Consider the following 22,017-nt stretch of genomic DNA (forward strand, 5'->3'; position numbering starts at 1 on the left):
AAAAAACACAAAACCAAGATCAGCGATGCAAGCATTGGTATATAAGGAAATTCTGAATGCTGAACACTGCCAGCCCCACGAACTGGAGATTCTCAAAAAACGGCCATCTAAGACATTTGCCAGTTCTAGGTCACCCTTGTCAATGTGGAGCATTTGCGAACTGTCAGTCTTAAAATCCAGCAAGTGGGAGATGACATGTAGAAATGGCACCTCGAAAGGGAAAGAAAAAAAGGAAGAGCAAATCATCAGCCTTGGACCTCAGGTGGGTGTAGGAGAGAGAATGTATTTGGTGTCTGTCAAATTTTTGCATCCTTCATTGACACTTTGGTCCATGTCACTTTTGTCCATGGCTGGAAGATGCAGCCTCCAGTTGCATCCATTTGCTGCAAAGGGCATGATTTTTGTTCTTTTAGATCTTTCTGGTAAAGAATCCCTTTGTCTTGTTACTGGTGGGATGAAGGTGAAGGCAGGCCCAGATGAATCCTCACCATATGCTGCCATGCTGGCCACCCAGGATGTAGCCCAGAGGTGCAAGGAGCGGGGCATCTCTGCCTTACACATGAAACTCCGGGCCACAGGAGGAAATAAGAACAAGACCCCTGGACCTGGGGCCCAGATGTCCCTCAGAGCCCCTTGCCTGCTCAGGTATGAAGATCTGGCAGAATGAATACGTCACTCCAGTCCCCTCTGACAGCACTCACAGGAAGGGGGGGTCACTGTGGTTGCCGTCTGTGGACAGAAATCCTCAAAATATTTTTCTGTTAATAAATTGCTTTCCTGTAAGAAAATAAAAAGCCAACCAATATGCCCTGAGCACTAATTATATGCCAGAGCCTCTTCTAAAAGCTTGACACGTTGAATCCACCAACAACCCTACGAAACTGGTTCCAGGATTATTCCCATTTTAGAAATGAGAACACTGCAGCACTGAGCACTGAAGGACTGAGATCCTCTGATTGCTTGCTTATATCCCCAGTGAGACCGGAAACTCTTTGAGTCAGGTTCCATGTTCTGTGGCTTCACGGATCTTCAGGTACTGTGATAATGCCAGCCATGGAGTGTGGCAAAAAATCAAAACCACAATGAAACATCAACTGACACCAATCGTAATGGCTATTATTAAAAAGTCAAAAAATGCAGATGCTGGTGGGGCTGTGGAGAAAAGGGAAGACTTAACCTCTGTTGATGAAAATGTAAATTAGTTGTTTGCGGAAAGCACTTTGGAGAGTTCTCAAGGAACTTAGAACAACCATTCAGCCCAGCAACCCCATTATTGGATATATACCCAAAGGAAAATAAATCTTTCTACCAAACAGACACGTACACTCACACAGTCATCAAAGCAGTATTCACAATAGCAAAGACAATACACAATAGCAATGAAATCAACCTAGGGGCCCATCCATGATGGGCTGGATAAAGAAAATGTGTACCATGGAATACTATGCAGCCACACACAAAAAAAAGCAAAAATCATGTCCTTTGCAGAAATATGAATGTAGGTGGAGGCAATTATCCTAAGCAAATTAACACAAGAACAGAAAACCAAATACCAGATGTTTTGACTTATATGTGGGAGCTAAATATTGGGTACCCATGGACATAAAAACGGGAACAATAGCCACTGCACACCACTAGAGTAGGGAGAACAGGGGGGACAAGGTTTAGAAAAACTAACTATTGGATACTGTGCTTACTACCTGGGTTATGGATTCAATCACACACCAAACCTCAGCATCACACAATATACCAGGTTAAAAACAAACAAACAAAACCTGCATATATACCCCCTGAATCTAAAATAAAAGTTGAAAAAAAAATAAAAATGTGTAGCAAAAGAATGGATGCTGTGTTCTTAGTTCTCCCTCCTGCTCTCCCTTCTCTCTTACTCTCTCTCTCTCTCTCTCCCCCACAACCCACCACTTCACTCTTATTGGCCAAGTGCCTAGTATCACCACTATCCCATTTAATTCTCACAACAACCCTACAAATTCCTTCTCTTTCTGCCTATTTTGTACATGAGAAACTGAGACTCTCAGAGGTTTCAAGTTTTAGAACTAATGTTTTGACTCGGGGATTTTCAACAACTATCTTACATGTTCAGCCCGAGGATGAGACTCCTCCTGAGAACCCTAGGTCTGGGGAAAACTTGCAGATGGAAACGAATAAATCCTGAGGTCGTCTCTAAAGGTGTAACTACAGGGCTCCATAAATGATATTAACAGCTGTGTCTTTACGACTCTACTAAAGTCAAAAGTGATGCTATTGATTAAAAATACATAAATTAAAGCAAATAAAGAAGAATGACTGCTCAACCATCAGCTGAAGCCATGTTGTCCCGTGCCAAGTGTCAGCTTCAGGATAGGTTTTGATGTGGGAAGAGTTAAGCCTTGAGTTATTATCAGAATTAGGGTGCTTTATTGGTTCACATCGTCCAATCTTCCCCAGCCATTATGGTTTTGCTGAAACATTAAACTACTTTAAACTTTCATTTTCCTCTTAAAACTAAATTAGTTTGGAGGAAATTGTATTTTCCGAGCTCCAGCACCAGCCTCAGGCAGAGGGAGTTACAGTACAGCGCACAGATAAACAACAATCACGGCCTAATTACTAAGTGGTAAGTGCAGTGTTTCTCAACTTACATTTGCTTTGGAGTTTCTGAGGTCGTGCAGGGAGGCAGCTCTCAAGCACATTTCCTTCAGAAGCTTTGGGTATTTTTTCTTTTTCACTTTTTAATTTCGTTTCAGGGGGTACATGTGCAGGTTTGTTACCTGGGTATATTGTATGATGCTGAGGTTTGGGGTATGGCTGAACTCATCACCCAGGTAATGAGCGTAGATAGTACCCAACCTAGTTTGTCAGCGTTTACCCCCTCCATCCCTTCCCACTCTGGTAGTCCCCAGTGCCTGTCGTTCTCATCTTTATGTCCATGTGCACCCGATGTGTAGCTTCCACTTACAAGTGAGAGCATGTGGTATTTGATGTTGTTTCTGCATTGATTTGCTTGGGGGAATGACCTCCGGCTGCATCCATGTTGCCGCAAAAGGCATGATTTCGTTCTTTTTCATGGCTGCATGGTATTCCATGGTGTATATGCACCACATTTTCTTTATCCAGCCCACCACTGATGGACATCTAGGTTGATTCCACATCTTTGCTGTGTGAATAATGCTGTGATGAACATACAAGAATATATATCTTTTTGGCAGGATGATTTGTGATCCTGTGGGTATATACCCAGTAATAGGATTCTTGAATCCAACTGTAGTTCTATTTTTAGTTCTTTGAGAAATCGCCAAACTGCCTTCCACAGCAGCCGAACTAATTTACATGCCCACCAGCAGTGTATAATTTGAGTTATTCATATGGTGGTCTTCCTACATCTCTGGCTGTAGAAAGGGGAAGGACAAAGAAATTCACAAAGCACCTAATACGTTTCTGCACTACTAGGTACTAAAGTATGTTATTTCATCCTCACTAGTAGTAATAGGAGATGCCCATTTTACAGAGAAGGACCCTTGAGGCTGGGACTAACAGATGAAGGCTGATCTGCTGAGGTCCTGCTGCATGCTAGAAAATATGCTGGGCTCTTCTTCTACTATAACAGACATCCATTCCTCTGTCTGTCCCGCATGTCCTTTCTTTGGGGAAATGCTCTTTCTTTCATATCAATCATACATACAGTCCCCGAGAAAAGTCATGCGATTGAATCTGAGCCCATCATGGGACCTTAGTCATGTGATTAAAACTGAGCCAATTATACGACGTCCAACAGTCATGTGATTAAAACTCAGCCAATCATAGGACCTCACCACCCTGGCCACAGTGATTGGTCTAAGAGGCAGGAACGTGATAGAAGCCAACCCAATCATTCCTCTTCCCCAGGATTTTTCTACCGGGGCCTGGAAGTGGGATACTGCCCTCTCTGGTGGAAAACCTAAGAAAAGTCTAACTTTTACCTATTGGTGGCCATGGGGGCTAATGAAAGCCATTCTCAGAAAGACGAAATAAATGCTTGGCAGGAATATAGAAGAAAGCTGAGAAGTAGGAGGAGAAAGAGAACCCCTCTCTTGCTGTATTTCCATCCTGTCCGTAGTTGGGTTACTATGCCCATAATCCACACACCATCTGTTGCCCTAGATGAATCCAGTCAGGCTGGCCATTTGCAAACAAGAGTACCGATGACAATCTAACAACCATATCTAATTTATTAGTCACATACTGTATGTCAGGCACTAATCTAAGTGTTTCATTTGTCTTGACTCATTAAATCCACATAATTTTTTTTTTAGACGGAATCTTGCTCTGTCGACCAGGCTGGAGTGCAGTAGTGCCCAATCTCGGCTCACTGCAACCTCTGCCTCCTGGGTTCAAGCGATTCTCCTGCCTCAGCCTCCCCAGTAGCTAGGATTAGAGGCACATGCCACCACGCCTGGCTAATTGTATTTTTAGTAGAGACAGGGTTTCACCATGTTGGTCAGATGGTCTCGATATCCTGACCTCGTGATCCGCCCGCCTCGGCCTCCCAAAGTTCTGGGATTACAGACGTGAACCACCGCGCCCGGCCAAATCCACACAATTTTATGAGGTAAGCACTAGTAACTTCCATTTTACATTTAAGAAAAGTGAGGCATGGAGATATTAAAGCGATTTGCACAAGGTCACAAACCCTGAGTTTCTTCAACTGAAAGATGTGGAATATATAGGTCTTTTCAAAATCAGTTTTTGATTTTACAAACTTTACAAACATTGTGAGTTTCTTTGCAGCAAATATTGACAGAGTCTATACCGATATGGTGCCTCCAGCAGCTTCACTCAAGGGTTCACCCTCCTCTAGCCTCTCACCCCAAGAGGGCCATAAAACCATTCTCAGAAATGGATTCCTCTCTGCTATGGGCTAAGGACCGAATAACCCATTTCACAGATGGGAAAAACAAGTATTAGAGTTTCAGTAAGAGTCTCAATGTGGTGGAGCTAGGATTCTCACCCAACTTCAGAGCTAACACTCTAAATAGCTTCCCTCTATTCCTTCAAGATGAACTCATCTTGTTAGATTTGCTCAGATGCTGCACCAGTTCACAGCCTGAAGCTGATCTCTTTTTATTTCTGCAAATGAAAATATCTTTATTGTGTTTTCTTTTTCTGCTGAATCTGAAGATGGCACAGGCTGCCTGACATTATTCTCAACAGCAGTGCCCCAGCCCACAGATGGTGAGGCCTGAAACTTCCTGTTAGACAACTGTTTCGAACTTTCAGGGCTGATTGCCCCTGGCAGAAGCAGCCCCAAACCAACCAGAGTGTTTGATGCTGCAAGAGTGTGTCAAGGCTGCCTAGCCATTTGCTAGTCCCTTTTAATTTTAAGAGCAAACGGGAGAGGCTGGCTCTGCGGAACAGAGGGGAAGACAGAAAGACAAGGAGAGGGAAGGACAAGGTGAGATGAAATGGTGATTTTGCAAAGCAGCAGTCAAGAGTAAAACTGCTACCATTATTGCTTAGTCCCTCGCTGGGATCCTGATAAGACAGGACATTTGCGGTTGCTCATGAAAATGAGGGTTTGACCAGGCTGACCTTGTACACAAGCATGATTCATTCGTTGAAGAACCCAAGGCTCTTCCTGATCCAGGCGCTGCAGTGGGCGTGGTCTGGGAAGAGCCCCTCATGTCCCCATCAAAACCTTATCTCACAAGTGGACTCTGAAAACTGACTATTTATGCATGTCTGCAAGTGGCATCTTTGGAGTGGAAGGACGTAGCATCAGTATCAATTAACAGGACCGACACAGTGGCTCACACCTGTAATTCCAGCACTTTGGGAGGCCGAGGCAGGCAGATCACTTGAGGTCAGGAGTTCAAGACCAGCCTGGCCAACATAATGAAACCCCATCTTTACTACGAATACAAAAATTAGCTGAGTGTGGCGGGGGGCACCTGTAATCCCAGCACTCTAGAGGCTGAGGCAGAAGAATCGCTTGAGCCCAGGTGGCAGAGGTTGCAGTGAACTGAGATTGTGCAACTGCACTCCAGCCTGGACGACAAAGACAGACTCCATCCATTTGGTAAGAACCATCACTATTTTTAAATAGGCTGCAATGTTACCAGTGACAAAAGTCTTTGATTCTTCTCCAGAAAAGCAGAGATTGCCAGTTTCTCAGCATCCCCACATGCTGAGAAACATACAGTGCCCTGTACCCACTTACAGTCAGCAGTTTTATTGTTAACTTTCTCCATAAGGAAACTCTCGCTCCAGAACTGTTTGGGAAAGAAACTGGGAGAGAGGGGAAAAAATAATAATTATGTATCCAACTCTTGTCAGTTGCAGATTTTTTTTCTTCCCATTTTATATATCTAGTCATCATCTTGCATACATAAAATTTAAGCACCACTGCATTGCTAGCATTTTGCAGAGAGAGATTTTCTAATACAGCACTACCAATTTACTTGAAAGAATAGCCGGTCTGTATTTACAGCTAACGGGCCCACGCTTGTTTATAATGCTCCCGGTGAGCCAGGTGACAGGTGCCGTTGACTTTCCTTCACTCTTTTCCTCATCCGTGTAAGATGCAGGCTTATTATAAATGTCCTTTTTCTATGACAAGGACCAGAGCCGGCACTCTCGGCCTCTTCTTAGGGAAGACAGCAATGGTATTGGTGGGGTAAATGGATTGAACTTCCAGAGCTGGGTTTATATCCTAGATCCGTCACTTTCTATCTGCGTTACTTTGAGCAAATCACTTAACCCTCTTCAGCTCTATTGCTGATGATTTCTTATGTGCAAGATAGAAATAACAATCCTATTTCTTCGGGCTGCTGGAAGGATGGCATGAAATATGGTATGCAGGTGCCCACAGCACACACACTGGGCATGTGCTATACAATGGAACATGTGTCCATTCTTCCCTTCCTTCTAGGTCAAGCCACAGGGACTGGCAAATACTAGGCACTCAATAAATGGTTGAAAGAATATATAGGACTTGGGTGGGGGCAGGGGATAGGTGGACAAGATCAGCCTCCCTGCTTCTGGCCAATGGGAAAGTTCTGTGGAGGCCTCTGAACTCAGATTTTGAAAAGTCCCTGTCCTCTTCCTGCTTGGTTGTTGATGGGCCTTTCCAGTTCATTGTACAATTTTAAGACTCCCAGACCAGATGGCTGGAGAGGTCCCTAGGAGCCAGGACTCTCTTTAATGAAAGAACCCATATCAAATTACCACCAGCAGTAAAAGATCATGTTGGATGACATAACTGGCTTGTCCAAGGGGCAGCTGCCTTCAGGCATGGCTAAATCCAGGAGTCAGCGACTGTTGTCCAAGCTCATTCTCTCTTAATTTTTCCCCTGAGTTCATTTCAAGATGGCTCTCTTCATGAGGTAGGTCCTAGATTCCTACATTCCAATGGTTTTAGTTTAAGACAAGGATTCCCAATGGGTCAAATGAGGCCCGTTGCTCATTTTTGTAAATAAAGTTTTATTAGAATACAGCCACACCCATTCATTGAAGTATCTATAGTCTATGGATACTTTTACACTAGAGGCAGCAGCATTGAGTAGCTGCAACACAGACTGAATAGCCCAAAAAGCCTAAAATATTTACCATCCGGCCCTTTACAGAAAAAAAGTTTGCCAATCCCTGACCTAAGTGAAAGATCTCTACTTTTGCCATGCATGAGTGTAAACTCTCAAAGGACATGTTTGGGATATGATTTTCTCCCTGAATCACTCTCTGGGGCCAGGGATGTAAAAAACTCTGACTGGCCAGTCTTCATCCTGGAACCATCTTTGTGGCTGGGAGCTGGAACTGGGCAGGACACCTTGATGGAAAGCCCCACTGAGGCCAGAGAGAATAGAAGAGCAGCACTTCCCCTGGGGAAAAGCAAAGCACTGTCACCACAGAAAAAGAGAGAAGAATTGCTAGAAAAATCGGGGAAGCCCATTACAAATGAATGAATGAATCAACATAGCTTGGGGTGACAGGCACAAATGAAAACTCCCTGCTTTTCAAAAGCATCCCGTCCCAGAAAGTTCACTTTGATACAAGTTTTGGGTCAAAAAGCAGATGCTTATTTTCTGGAAGAAGAACTCACCCGGATTCCTGTGATCAAGAATCCCAGCACTCTCACCACTCATCATCATTCTCACCACTGATGATTCAGCAGAGGAAAGAGAAAACAAAATAAAAAAACCATTGATTCTTCAGTTCGAGATATTGCCAAGGGCGGAGGCTGAATTGTTCATGCCTCTTAAGCCAGAGCTATAATCGGAAGCTGGAAATGACCCTTCAGACACTGCCAAGATCCTCCCTTATCTCTGGTTAAAGGGTTAGAGATGCTACCTCTTTCCCCAGTGGGGCTATGAAGATAACCCAAGTTCAAACAATTTAGACCAGGAATGCACATACCTGGCAGGTGTCACTCCTCCCTCCATGAGTGTGGAAGGCATAGCTAATCAATCACGGGGATTTTTCAACACAGTAGCCATGCAGTCATTACTAGTTGATATTTATCTCTTTTGGTTAGCCAGAGCCCAGAGTCTTCGTCTGGCCACAAAGAAGACCTTGCAGTACCTTCCTCATTCTAAATACCTACCCCCTTGGGAGGATCGCTTGAGCTCATGAGTTCAAGACCAGCCTGGGAGATATTGTGAAAGCCTGTCTCTATGAAAAAAAAAATGTTTTGAATTAGCCAGAAGTGATGAGGCACACCTGTAGTCCCTGCTACTCAGGAGGATGAGGTGGGAGGATTGCTTGAGCCCAGGAGGTGGAGGGTGCAGTGAGCTGAGATGGCTCCACTGCACTCCGGCATGGACAACAGAGTGAGACCCTGTCTCAAAAAAACAAACCAAAACAAAACAAAAAACCTGCCTAATACCTATTTCTCCATCAATTCCCAGATGTTAACAGTCCTTGTTTCAAAAACATTAAATGAGAAACCAAATGTCCATCAATGGATGAGTGGATTTAAAAAATGTTTTGTATGCATCTACAAAGGAATACTATTTAGCCTTAAAAATAAAGGGAAGTTGGGCCGGGCGCGGTGGCTCACACCTGTAATCCCAGCACTTTGGGAGGCCAAGGTGGGCGGATCATGAGGTCAAGAGATTGAGACCATCCTGGCTAACACGATGAAACCCTGTCTCTACTAAAAACACAGAAAAAGATTAGCTGGGTATGGTGGCACGTGCCTGTAGTCCCAGCTACTCAGGAGACTGAAGCAGGAGGCAAAAGTTGCAGTGAGCTGAGATTGTGCCACTGCACTCCAGCCTGGGCAACAGAGCGAGATTCCATCTCAAAAATAAAAATTAAAAATTAAATAAATAAATAAATAAATAAAGGAAAGTCAGATACTTGCTACATGAATGAAACTTCCCAAGACATTATGCTAAATGAAATAAGCCAGACGCAAAAGGACAAATATTGTATAATTTGCTTATATGAGGTATCTAGAATAGTCAAATTTGTGGAGACAGAAGGTAAAATAAAGGTTACCAGGGCCTGGGAGGAGAGAGAATGGGGAGTTCATGTTGAATGGGTGCAGAGTTTTAGATGGATGGTGGTGATGGTTGTACAACAATCTGAATTTGCTTAATGCCACTGAGCTGGACACTTAAAAGTGGTTAAAATGGCAAATTTGATGTTATGTATTTAACAAATAGCTTTCCATTGCCAGCATGATGTTCAGGATCTTTACTGTTCCTGTCCACAATTCCAGCTTGATCCCTCTATTCTTGATATTTGCAATGCTCCTGCCACACATTCAATACTAAAAAAACATAGTCCACGTTTGTCTGTTTTTATCATCGTCCCTTACTCAAGCTATTTCTGCAGCCTGTGGAGCAGACTGTGGTGTTACACATTCCTTTTTGCCCAGATCTTATAACCCATTCCTCCTTTTTTTTTCCTTTGGGGACTCCTTTTCCACACCACATGACCTCAATATCCTGCAAATCTCACTCTAAACCCACCTTTCTTCTTTAATCCTCATTAAAGTCCTTTGAGGCAGAATTCATCTCACCTTTCATGCTTTCCCATAGCACTTTGCTTTATGAGCTCATCTGTTTGCCTTGTTCTAAGAGAGGTTGTGTTTGTCTTTCTCCTCCACCCTTTCCCCTTGATAATACAGAATCACACTGAGTTCAGATATGCATGGCCATGAGAAACACGCACCATAATGCCCGTTCAGGAATGAATTCAGAACATTGTTCCCAGGGATTCTCGTGCATAAGCTCACCTAGGAGTGTCTTTCAAACGTAGGTTCTTGCCTCACCCTAGAGATCCCAGTTCAGTTTGTTCAGTGCAGGTGGTTCATGGACCACCCTTTGAGAAACATTGTCCTGGAACCTAAGTCAACGTAAGTTTTAAACTCCAGTCTGTGATAGTATAAGCCGGAGACTGGGGTAAATAGCAATGGGTATTAAGAAGAAAGCTGCAATATATACCTAAATGTAATATTTCTTTAAATTTCACTGCATTTTTTATTTCATGACCAATCTATTTCTTACTTTGTTTCATGCAAATAATACTAAATATTGTCATTTCCATAACTAGTTTCTCTCTTTTTTTTTTCTTGGCAAGGTCACCCAGGCTGGAGTGTAATGGTGCTATCATGGCTCACTACAGCTTCTGCCTCCTGGGCTCAAGCAATCCTCCTACCTCACTCAACCTCCCAGTAGCTGAGATTACAGACACAGGCTATGTCCATGCTAATTTTTGTACGTTTTGTAGAGCTGGGGTTTCATCAAGTTGTCCAGGCTGGTCTCAAACTCCTGGCCTCAAGTAATCTGCCCACCTCAGTCTCCCAAAGTGCTGGGATTACAGGCATGAGTCACAATGCCTGGCCTTGTTTTTCTATAATAGTAGAATTGTGAGATTCTCCCTGAGGTTGTCACTTTCTACTCGATTAGCCACACCTAGGCTATTTTAACCACCATGATAAACCATGGGTAAGTACCACCATCCATATGAAGAGAGCAACCTGATTTGTAGGCATAGCGCATAGGAGGTAACACCCAGCCTCCATTCGTGCATTCAACTAATATCTACCCAGCACCGTGCCATGGAAATGTACCCTGAGAAGGTAGATAAATAAAAGATTGAATAATCTGCCAGTTAGAATAGCCAAGCTGATAATCTGGGAGGCTGAACCAAAAGTTGTTGATAAAGTGACTGTCCAGTAAGACGTAAAGGAAGAGGAATACCTCTAACCCACGAATTCACCATGGTCATTCTTATTTCTCATTGCTTGCCTTCTCCAAACCTTTAATTTAACAACCTCAAGGTCTCTTCTTTGACCATCCCTGTACCAACTGTAGTGACTCAAGGAGTGATGCATGCAAATTCATCAGGTTCAAGTCATGTTTCATCCCTGGGGCTGAAAAGGGAAGGCTGGGTCAGTTCTTATCCAACCATAAAGACTAGGAACCAGGGAGGGGCAGTTCCCCAAAGGAAAATGCTTTGCGATAATCAGAAGTTAGGGCTGTGTTTGTTAGTTTGGATAAAGAAGCTGTAATATTATATATATACATACATATATATATATATATGATGGAATACTATTCAGTGAGTGGATAAACTGTGGTATAGATATACGATGAAATATATAGATATACAATGAAATACTACTCATTCCTAAAAAGGAATTAATTAATGGCATTTGCAGCAACCTGGATGAGATTGGAGACTATTATTCTAACTGAAGTAGTTCAGGAATGGAACACCAAACATCGCATGTCCTCACTCCTAAGTGGGAGCTAAGCTATGAGGATGCAAAGGCCTAAGAATGACACAATGGACTTTGAGGACTCAGAGTGAAAAAGTGAGAAGGGGGTGAGGGATAAAAGACTACAAATTGTGTGCAGGGTATACTGCTTGGGTGATGGGTGCACCAAAATCCCACAAATCACCACTAAATAACTTACTCATGTAACCAAACACCTGTTCCCTAATAACCTAAGGAAATAAATAATTTAAGTTAAAAAAAAAGAAGTTAGGGCTAATGCCAGATGACCCCAACAGATTTCCCTTTGCAGAGCTCTCTCTACATTAATAAATCCAGCTGTGTAAACTCCTTGCTCCAAGGAATTATGACTCCATTGGGGTCCTTCCGTCCCCATCCCTAGTCCTTGCCCGCCAGCATTTCGGGACTCTACATTCTGTCCCTGAAATACGCCTACACCTGGCATGACAGGATGAGGAATTAGGAACTGGTTACTGGTAATGGAAGAGGCAGACAGTCTCTGCTTTTTCCCATCACAAACAGGCAACTATGAGAGAGGCCGTTAGAAAAGATATGATCCCTGAAGAGCTGCCATTTGTAGACCTTTAAATTTTTCCACTGCACCCTGGTATGGCTATTCATTAATATTATTATTATCTTCTATTGAGATGAATGGGAGTACTGATTGCTCCTCTCCCACAAATCTCTCCATTGCCATACTCGCCTTTAGACAAATACCAACCTAAAGGCCAATGATTGACTCTCAATCATTGAGAGTCACAAATCACCACTAACGAATTTACTCATGTAACCAAACACCACCTGTTCCCCAATAACCTAAGGAAATTTTTTTAAAAATTAAGTTACAAAAAGAAGTTAGGGCTAATACTAGATGACCCCAACAGATTCCCCTTTTCAGAGGTCTCTCTACATTAATAAATCCAGCTGTGTAACCTCATTGCTCCCAGGGATTATGACCCCCTTGGGGCCCTTCCCTGGCTCCTAGACTTTATGGTTGGGTGAGAACTGGCCCAGCCTCCCCTTTTCAGCCCCAGAGATGAAACATGGCTTGAACCTGATGAAATTTAGCATTTGTTTTGCCAAATGAATAATGGAAGAGGACTGGAAATAAGGAAGAAGATTGAAGTCCCACAACTGAGCTGCCTGTGCCAAGCTGCCTGCCACCGTCTTGGGACCCTTTGCTTCTTTTTATTTCTCTCTGTTGCCCTCCAAGATGCCTTCTTCTGCCTGCCCCACTTCCACATATTCTTATTTCTGGAGCCACACCACTGGTTCCATAGTTTGGGGTAGAGAGAGAGAGAAATCTCTTTGAAATAAAGCATGGCACAGTGAACACAAAGGGCCTATGGAGCCAAACACGCAAGCCCATGCCCTAGTCCTGCCCTTCCTTAGCTGGGTGCCCTTGAGCTGTTACCAATCAATCCTTCAGAGCAGCTTTGGTTGTTTGTTTGTTTTTTCAACTTTTATTTTAGGCTCAAGGAGTACATGCGCAGCTCTGTTATGAGTAAATTGTGTGTCACAGAGGCTTGAGGTACCTGTTATTTTGTCACCCAGGTAATAAGCATAGTACTTGATAGGTCGTTTTTTGATCCTCACCCTCCTCCCACCCTCCACCCTCAAGCAGGCCCCAGTATCTGTTGTTTCCTTCTTTCTGCCCATGTGTATTCAATGTCTAGCTCCCTCTTTTAAGTGGGAACATGCAGTATTTGGTTTTCTGTTCCTATGTTAGTTTGCTTAGGATAATGGCCTCCAGCTCCATCCATGTTGCTGCAGAGGACATAATCTCGTTACTTTTTATGGAACAGACTCAGTTTTATGGACATAAATGAAGACCGTCCACATATGAACAAGCAAAGGCTATTTATTTGGAGCTTGCTGTAGCAATGGAGTCAGCCACCATTACTTGCATTTGGCAGAGACTCAAAAGCAGACAGAGGAGTGGGAAAGTGTCACCGTGGAGAAAAGGGGTGGCTTCAGGTCTGCCTGATCAGAAGCTGTCAACACTGGGAAGCGGTAGGGGAATAATTAGAAGTGGTCATCTTATGTGATTGGTTAGAGGGCATATTTGGCTTTCTCTGGTTGGTCTTAAGTTGGAAATAGGAACAAAAATTAGGGAAGCTGTCAGTTTATTGACCAAGTTTTGACCCTGACCATATTGGGCTGATTTCTGCAGAGGTTGTGCTTTGATTCCTTGACTGGTGACTACAGAGGTGCCAGGTCACAGATGTGTTGTCATATATGGTCTTGTCATATATGGCCATTGTTCATTTGTATATTCAGTGTCTCCATTTCCTCCCTGGTAAAATGGAAATGAAAATAGTCCTCAACTCATCGGACTGCAGGGAGAACAATAAGGCACGGTTTAAAAACCACTTGGCCTCACATCTGCTATTCATTCATGCATTCGACAAATGTTTTTTCAAGCACATCTTCTTGGTGATGGCAATACTACAAAAAGCAACCAAGTGGACAGACACGGGGACTCACACCTGTAATCCCAGCACTGTGGGAAGCTGAGGTGGGTGGATCACTTAAGATCAGGAGTTCAAAACCAGCCTGGCTAACATGGTGAAACCCCATCTCTACCAAAAATTTTAAAAAAATTTTTAAAAAGCCAGGCATGGTGGCACACGCCAGTAATCCCAGCTACTCGAGAGGCTGAGGTTAGGGAATCGCTTGAACCCAGGAGGCAGAGATTGCAGTGAGCCAAAATCACACCACTGCACTTTAGCCTGGGTGACAGCGTGAGACTCTGTCTGAAAAGAAAAGAAAAGAAAAGAAAAGAAAAGAAAAGAAAAGAAAAGAAAAGCTAGCAAGAAAGGCTCCTAATTTCATGGAACTCCTATTCTCGTGGTGACAACCACGAGACAACCCATAAGGCAGCAAACAACAGATAAAACAATTTCAGACCATGATAAATGTTATAAAGACAATAAAGAGGGCATGGGAACACAGTTTATTGGGGAGTGCAGGCAGGTTGTTACTTTAGAAAGGGAGTTCAGTATCAAGTATCTATAATAAACAATAATTTATCGTATATTTTCAAATAGCTAGAAAAGTAGGTTTTGAATATTCTAAACATGATCCTGACGTTTTCTCTACATATATGGAAATACCACACTGTGCCCCATAAATATGTACAATTATCTGTCAGTTAAAAATAATAATAATTTTTTAAGTAAGCAAAAAAAAAAAAAAATCTGAAAAAAGGAAAAAAGAAAGGGTGTTCAGGAAAGACCTATTTATAAGGATGATATCAGGCCTGGAAGAAGCCAGCCACACAATAGGCCGGGGTAAGAGAAGTCTAGACAGAGGGGAACAGACGGTGCACAGGCCTAAGATATGGCATTTTCAAGGAGCATGACGAAGGCCAGAGTGCCTGGAACAGGCAATTGCTGGACGGAGGAAGATGAGGACCTGATGTCAGAGAGACAGGCTTGGGTCAGCTCACAGACAGCCGATCAGCCTGCCCAGGCATTCGGGGTGATGGACGTCCTAAATACTCCAACTTGATCATCACGCATTTTATGCTTGCATCAAAATATCACGTGAACCCCTTAAATATGTACCATTATCATGCATCCATTTTTAAAGAGCAAAGAGAAGTCATTGTTGGGTTGAAACAAGGCAGTGACAAGTAACCTAATTTTTACTTCCAATGGATTGTCCAGAATTAAGAAACCATCACGGTGATCTGGACAAGGGGTGGCTGTGGCTTAGACTAAGGCACATCAGAGACAAAGGAAAATTATCCAATTCAGTGTGTCTGTTTGGCGCAGAGCTGATAAAGCTTGCTGCTGGAGCAGGACTTGAATAGGAAAGAAAAGAGAAGAAGCAGAGATGGTTCCTGGGTATGGTGGATGGAGAAGGAGCCATAGTTATTATCTTAATGACTACATTAGCCAATTTGGGTGGGGACGACATGCTTATCCTCATCTCAAGCCTGTTTTGAAGACACGTGAAAAATAACTTTGAGGGCAGAGCACGGTGGCTCATGCGTGTAATCCCAACACTTTAGGAGGCCAAGGCAGGAGAATCGCTTGAGGCCAGGAGTTCGAGAGCAGCTGGCACAACATAGGGAGACCCCCGTATCTATAAAGAACTTTAAAAAATAGCTGGGCATGCTGATGTGCACCTGTAATCCCAGCTACTCAGGAGGCTGAGATGGGAGGATTGCTTGAGCCTGGGAGGTTGAGGCTGCAGTGAGCTATGATTATACCACTGCACGCCAGCCTGGACAACAGAGCAAAACTTGTTGCTAAAAAAAAATAAAATAACTTTGTGGTCCAGAGCTCCATGAACGCACATGGACAGACTCGTTTTTCTGTCTTATCTCTTCTTATTTGACTCGCAGCGCTCAGTGAAGGCAGCTGCCTAGAAAAGCCACCCCCATTCCTCTCAGAGCCCCTCCCTTCCTTTCCATGGCAGGAGGGGGAGAGAGGTTGCCACAGCCAAACTTTCCTAATTACCTTCACAGCGGCTCGCAGGTCCCTGGCTGACTCTCCTGAGAAAGAGAAATCGCCTTTAGATGTGGGGCCCAAGCAGGGAGCTGGCCTTTGATTGGCCAGAGGTAATTGGGCTCTTGTCTGGGTCTGGGAATGGTCTGTTCAGGAACATTAGCGAAGGCCACTGGCGTCTTGCTGGGACTGGGCATGCAGAGAGACAGAATGAACCAAGCAAGGGGCCTTGTGGTCATCAGAAACGCAGCTGGGGCCCTGGGCTGCCTCGGATCCCCTGGGGGTGGAAGGAGGACCAGCCCACCGGCATTTTCAGGAGCTATGGTGGGTGTCCTCTCTGATTGCTTCTCCCAAAAGCCCCCTTTTGGAACAAAGTGGACACAGCACCAAGTTCCAAGAAGCTGAGAGATTTGGGTTCAATCACCTACTCTACCCTTGATACAGTTCACTTTCATGAACCTCCATTTTCACATCTGTAAAATGGAGATAATGACACTACCTTGTTGGTTTTGTTCAAGGGTTAAGGGAAGTCTTATATACGAAAGTGTCTCAAAGAGTCCATAGAACGTAACTGATCAATAGGGTTCCTTTCATCCCCAACTTTTGATGGGGCCATTCTTGAAATGTTTTCCTGGTCCTGGCACCCAACTCAAACCATATGAGTCCCCAGACTCTTCCTGGACTCCTCCAGTGGGGAGTGATCTCCCCTACCCCACATTCCAACCCGCCTTCCTTGTCCCCACCCTCACTGCCTCTTGGCTCCTACTGAAGCCACTTGATGGACTACTGACAAGGTCCCTGTTACAACAGTTGTTGCCATTTACTAAATGTTTGCTACACACCAGGCCGTGTGTTGAGCATTTTCCATGCGTTATCCCATGTCATCCTCACATCTACCCTATAAGGCAGTGTCATTAACATCTCTCTTTTAGACATAAGGAAACAGAGGCTCAGAAACGCTAAAACAGGCTACACACAGTGGCTCACACCTATAATCCTAGCATTTTGGGAGGCCGAGGTGGGAAAATAACTTGAGGCCAGGAATTTGAGACCAGCCTGGGTAACATAGCTAGACCCCATCTTTAGAAACATAAAAAATAAATTAGCCAGGTATCAAAAATAAATTAGCTGAGTAACCTGTAGTCCCAGCTACTCAGAAGGCTGAAGTGGGAGGACTGCTTGAGTCCAGGAGTTTGAAGCTACAATGAGCTATGATTGTGCTCTAGCCTGGGCAACACAGTGAGACCCTGTCTCAAAAAAGAGAGACAGAGAGGAAGGAAGGAAGGGAGGGAGGGAGGGAGGGAGGGAGGGAGGGAGGGAGGGAGGGAAAGGAGAGAAAGGGGAGAAAGAAAGGAGAGAAAGAAAAAGAAAGAGAGAAAGAAAAGAAAAAAAAGGAGAAAGAAAGGCTAAAACGCTTCTGCAAAGTCGCTCCATTAGTAAATGGCAGAGCTGGCCTTCAGACCCTTGGCCTGTCAGACACCAGCATCTATATCCTAACTACCACACTGTACCTGGGTGACATCGCCATTTAACATGCTCTCTGCACATGCTCACCTTACTTTCTCACTCAAGGTTCATAATAACCCAGAAAAGGAGGAATTATTTTCTCTCTTCTCTATCAAACTTACTTCATACATGAAAAAATAAAATCAAGGCCCAGCAGGATAAAGTAACTTACGCAAATCTCACCTCAGTTAATGGATTTTAACCTATGAGGCATATGGGTGAGGAATAAGGACACAGCATTGCAATACAGCCTTTTCCCATCAACATAGCCTGTTTCTTAGGAAACAAAAATGCAGTTATCCTAGGACCTCGCTGCTGGTTGTAAATGTGAAGTTAGAGCCTTATTTCTAACTCTGGAATTAAATCGTTCACCCTTGCGTTTAGAATGTGAGAATTAACAACTGTCGGTTATTTTCTGATACTTGTCACATTTTCTCTAAAGGGCAAAGATGAAGGCATCTTCTCCGTGTCAGCAGGAAAATCCCCAGGAAAAGACCAAAAAATAAAAAAAAGAGCTTCCTAGGCTGTCAATTAAACAAGAGCCTGTTCATGTGCATCCATGGAGCTCTGGACCACAAAGTTATTTTATTTTTTTTAGCGACAAGCTCTTGCTCTGTTGCCCAGGCTGGAGTGCAGTGGCGAAATCATAGCTCACTGCAGCCTCGACCTCCCAGGCTCAAGCAATCCTCCCGCCTCAGCCTGCCAGGACCAGGAAAACATTTAAAGAATGGCCCCAGCAGGCCGGGCGCAGTGGCTCAAGCCTGTAATCCCAGCACTTTGGGAGGCCGAGGCAGGGGGATCACGAGGTCGGGAGATCGAGAGCATCCTGGCTAACACGGTGAAACCCCGTCTCTACTAAAAATACCAAAAAAAAAAGTTAGCCGGGCGTGGTGGCGGGCACCTGTAGTCCCAGCTACTCAGGAGGCTGAGGCAGGAGAATGGCATGAACCCGGGAGGCGGAGGTTGCAGTGAGCTGAGATCAGGCCACTGCACTCCAGCCTGGGCAACAGAGCGAGACTCCATCTCAAAAAAAAAAAGAATGGCCCCATCAAACCATACTCTTCTCTTGCACAAATGCTGTTTCCTAGATAAGGTCTTGAAATGTGTTATACCCAATTTTAATTACACTCAAAGGAAGGGGCAGGTTTTTCAGAAGTGTCTAGAAAAAGGATGGCAAATTCCCGGTCGTTGCTATGAAAAAGGGTGGTAACTTCTGGGTGTTGCCACCTGGCACTGGTGGGCATGTCTTCTGGAGAGGTGCTTTTGCCTCTTCCCTGTTTCAGCCAGTCTTCAGTCTGGTTCAGAGTAAAGTCCAACCTCCTCCCTCACTTGCATAACTCTTCCGTATTTCTCAGCATCACATCAGTAGCTTGAAATTAACCGTGGTAGGAGTATTTACACCACAGTAATAAACAAACGCTACAAATCAGAGTTTTGTTGTTTTCATTTTTGTTTTCAGAAAACTGGTTGTTAAACATTTACCAGCACACTGCTGGTAAACTAGCAGAACAGGAGGGTGGTTAAGGGCACAAGCATTGTAAGCAGACAGACTGGGAAGCCTGCACATATTTACTTTGCACATCAGAAGAGTAGCAGGCAAGATGCAATCACAGTTCGTAGCCCAGCTCTGCCATATATTGACAGGGTGACCTTGGACAAGTGATTCTACCCCTCTACAGGTAAGAATTCTAATTGGGAAAAACGGTGGTAGGAAGAGTGAACGCTCACCTCACTGCATTGCTGTGTGTGTTTAATGAAACATTGGGTGCAGAGCCTTCAGTCAGGCGCTTTAGCTTATTAAGAACTCAAGAAATAGTAGTTTCAAAAGCCAGGAGCTTGAAGACAGAGAAGAAATAGCCCAGCAAGGAAAGAACGAAAGGGCTTGGAGGAAAGCGTTGCCTTCTACAGGGTGAGACCAGACAGCAATGAAGGAGGAATCAGAAAATCCTGGCTTGACTGCAAACCACACCCGTTATATAACTGGGTGCCCAGTCGCAACTGTTCTCAGCTTAATTGTCATGAAAGGACTCTTACGAGGATGAAATAGAGCAACACCTATAAAGTATCCAGCCTAATGCAGGGTGTTCAGTCAGCCTTGAGTACCACCCTTCTCTCAATCTGCCACATCAACTGCCTGGTGTTCAACAGTGGATAGAGATTTGCCATCTCTTCCCACAGCCAGAGCTGTTTCATCCTTGATGGTTTCTCTCCCCTCAGCAGCACTCCCCCTCCTCCACTGTCCCTGGGCACTGCCCACACCCCAGTCCCGGCCACCATCATCTCCCATCGAACTCATGAGCCTCCCTTGAGATTCAGGTTTCACCCTTTCTCATTGGTTCATTTCCTCATTATATATTCGACTCTGCCACCTTCTCCCAAGAGCAGTCATCAGGACGCAGATGAGAATGTTTTCTATATGGTCTAATTGCACTCCAGGGAGTCTTACCCGGAGTCTCATCCCTCACTGATGAACAGAAACTCCTCAATGTCTTCCGGAGCCTCCGTTCCTGTTGAGCCTGGAGAGGGGCTCCTTCTCCACCCCGGAAGTCGGGCAGCTCCCCTAAGTCGTTTCTCGCCCACTTTAAGAACCCTTGGTGCATTCTCCACCCACTCGTGTTGGCTTCAACGTGGGAGTGTTGGAGTGGGCTTAAAGTTCACCTCTCGACACTCAGTTACTGAAAATGTCCCCACACACCATCATGAGTGAACACCTCACCCTCAAACACCGCAGCTGGCTGAGGCGTTGTTGTCTTTCTGAAATAGGTTCTGTGAAAGCCCAGTTCTCAGAGTGAAGGTCATTCCAGCAGGGGTGCCGGACAAAAGACTAGTAAGATGTTTATACCCTGGGAATGAATCAGAAGACAGGGCCATAGTGGTAGCTTCCGACAAAGTGAGGCTACAAGGAAAAGCAATCTGAGCTGCAATATTGGGCACATATCAGAAAATGGAGTGCAAGATGAGTTTATTAATAGATAAATGATTCATAGGAAACTTTATGGGGTTGATATCACACCAGCGTGAGAGCTGACCATGTAATGCAGGGCAGGTGAGCCCCAAAACCGGGGCTTAGCCCACAGAGATTCTTGCCTTCACTCAGGAAAGAATTCAAGAGCAAGATGGTGGTAGAAGAAAGCTTAGCTTTAATGAGGCAGCAGCCGTGTTACAATCTCATGATCGTTCCTGCAGAGCAGGGCTACCCCATAAGCAGTGTGTTGAAAGTAGCAGCCTAGGGTCAGGTCTGCAGTCATAGTTATACCCAATTTTAATTACATGCAAATGAAGGGGCAGGTTTTTCAGAAATGTCTAGAAAAAGGATGGCAACTTCCCGGTCGTTGCTATGAAAAATGGTGGTAACTTCTGGGTGTTGCCATGGCAATGAACAACTGACCTGCCACTGGTGGGCATGCCTTCTGGAGAGGTGCTTTTGCCTCTTCCCTGTTTCAGCCACTCTTCAGTCTGGTCCAGAGTAAAGTCCCACCTCCTACCTCACTTGCATAACTCTTCCGTATTTCTCAGCATCACATCAGTAGCTTGAAATTAACCGTGGTGGGAGTATTTACACCACAGTAATAAACAAACGCTACATATCAGAGTTCCGTTGTTTTTGTTTGTGTTTTCGGAAAGCTGGTTGTTAAACATTTACCAGCACGCTGCTGGTAGACTAGCAGAACAGGAGGGTGGTTAAAGGCACAGGCATTGTAACCAGACAGACTGGGAAGCCTGCACACATTTACCTTGCTGAGCCTCAATTTTATAATCTGTAAAATGGGTTGAGCCGCCTGAAAGGGATTCATTCAGCTTCAGTGCTCTCACTGTACAAAGTGCTTAGCACAGTCTCAGGGACATAGAAAACACTCCTTAAAAATTGCAATAACCATGCTGCTGGTGCCACTACAACAGAGCTCCGGGTTTCTCCTCCTGACATTGTCTTCACAGTCAGGCCTAACCAGCTTAAAAGAGACACTCAGGGCCAAAGTGAAGCTGAATATATATAGTTTCAGAAGCGCCAAAGTCGAGAAGGAAATTTTTACAACTTCTCATCTTTGCCAACTTACTTTTTGGGTGTTTGTTAAAGAAACTGAATTCAAAAAGCCAAGTCATTCTAGGAGGATTTTTCAATAATTGCCTTTTTTCCCTTCAGATGTTCAGAGATGATTTCCGCCACCATCGAGATACAGATAAAAAGGAAGTCGAGTGTTTCAGTGCCAAGCCCAGCCTGCCTCATGAGCAGGGAGGTTATAACAAGAAGATAGCTGTCTCCGAGAAAAGCTAATCCGTCGTTTTCATGTCCAACCTTTACAAATTGTGCCCGTGTGGCAGAGTCTGAATCAC

At 44.3% G+C, this 22,017-nt stretch overlaps 1 pseudogene; it reads left to right on the forward strand.

The window, feature by feature from the left end:
* The first annotated feature begins 25 nt into the window (after window positions 1–25).
* Window positions 26–21,958, forward strand: LOC100428143 (uncharacterized; annotated as a pseudogene).
* The last annotated feature ends 59 nt before the right edge of the window (window positions 21,959–22,017 follow it).

This window comes from Macaca mulatta, chromosome 20 (assembly GCF_049350105.2).
Source record: "Macaca mulatta isolate MMU2019108-1 chromosome 20, T2T-MMU8v2.0, whole genome shotgun sequence".
Taxonomy (NCBI): domain Eukaryota; kingdom Metazoa; phylum Chordata; class Mammalia; order Primates; family Cercopithecidae; genus Macaca; species Macaca mulatta.